Source organism: Ipomoea triloba, chromosome 3 (assembly GCF_003576645.1).
Source record: "Ipomoea triloba cultivar NCNSP0323 chromosome 3, ASM357664v1".
Taxonomy (NCBI): domain Eukaryota; kingdom Viridiplantae; phylum Streptophyta; class Magnoliopsida; order Solanales; family Convolvulaceae; genus Ipomoea; species Ipomoea triloba.
The window spans coordinates 4,846,144-4,848,205 of record NC_044918.1 but is presented as its reverse complement, the minus strand read 5'-3'; positions in this window follow the sequence as shown (position 1 = coordinate 4,848,205).

Genomic DNA, 2,062 nt, shown 5'->3' with positions numbered 1-2,062 from the left:
TATTATTATTATTATTATTATATTAACATAATAGATTTTAAATCGAGGCTACAAAATTTAATATTATTATTTCATTTATTCAAGTATAGTAATCACCATTTTTTAACTAATAAGTGTGAATTAGTATTGTGCAATTAATGATAAAAATTAATAATAATTGGAATCAACAATCAATGATACAATGACCATGTTTAGCTTCCAATGCACCATTTTTTATAAAATGAAGAANAGATTCATTTTTAGTCGATTTTTTTTCCAGTTAATTAGTCAATTAGAATAATAGATCCACTGGTATTTTTACCTAATTTCTGTTCTATTTTTAATTACTAATGTAGAATATTATTATTGAAATATTTTCATTCTATTTTTAATTTACCTTTACTATTGTTTAAAATTTAAAATATGCCTTTACTATTCTTATGTTTTTATATATATTATAAATTAATATTATGCTAATTATGACGTCCATGTATTATGAATAANATATTGAGCTGTTAAAATCAAACTAAATCACAGTACTACAAAATACTCTATGGAATGCAGACTACACCATAAGGATCTCCAACATGCAAAATGAATCAACTAAAAATTAAATCATACCGCATACCATAACAATTCTACGCGTGTTAAAGTTCGATCTTCGACTTCGTAGAATTACAGATTATAGATCTCTAACTAATAGTGAGAGCATAGATATTGGTACGTTGTGAGAGAAGAGTCATTTCTCATCATTATATAGTGGAGGATAAACATAATATGGAAGATTTTTCAAAAGGAAAGTATAATTAATTTTAATTTTATGTAAATATAGATGATTGACATGTAAAAATTTTACTACAATATTATATAATTTTTTCATTATAATATAGTTAATTACATGTCAATTATATAAATATATATAGANGATTAATATTATGCTAATTATGACGTCCATGTATTATGAATAAGTATGGTAATTAAGGAGTATATATTATAATTAAAAAATAATGTATATTTTAATTTTGTTTAATTATGAACGTAATATGTGTATGTTTAATTTTCTTTAANATATAGATATAGATTATCATATCACTAATCACCAATCACCAATTAATTAATTAATATCAATATCAATCTATATAAATATAAATATTAATATATAACAACTAATCACCAATCACCAATTAATTAATTAATATTAATATTAATATTAATATATATAAATTAATTAATATTAATATATAACAATATTAGCATATCACTAATCACCAATCACCAATTAATTATTCTTTTTTANTTGAACTAATTTCTCAATGACCATAATTATTAAGATTTTATTCCAAAGTAACCATTAGCATAATTTTATATGTGTAATAATCTGTGAATTGAAATAATTTACATAATTGTATGGATGTAATAATATGTGAATTAGCATAATAATACGTGAATTGAAATAATTATCATAATTTTGTTAATCTCCTCTAATTATGGATGTAATATGTGTATTATCAATTTCGTTAACTGATTTGATTAAATTCATATTACGAACAACAATATTAATTCATTAGTTGTCATAATTTTTAAGATTTTATTCAAAAGTAATCAAATGAAATGCACGGGTAATTGACATTATCTGAAGTAAAAATATATAAAATTATCGTAAGAATGAAATCTCTATGTTTAATGACCATAATAAATTTAGATGTTAAATATAGTGTAATTACCACGGATTATTTAGATGGTAAATAGTATATGGTAATTACCTATATAGATTAGCATATTAAACGGATTAACATATGGAACAATGTTATAAAAAAGGAAGGAAGCCTTTTAGATAAAATATATTAGGAATAATATCAATTAAATAAAATATCATAGGAATTTCTCAATTCTATATTTATAATTACCTTTATAAACAAATTTAATAGGAAAATTTAGTTACAAACTTATATTAAGACTTATGGATTATTATATTATTATTATTATTATTATTAGGAAAATTATATTAAGAATTTTAGATTATTATTACTACGGAGTATTATATTATTATTATTATTATTATTATTATTATTATTATTATAAT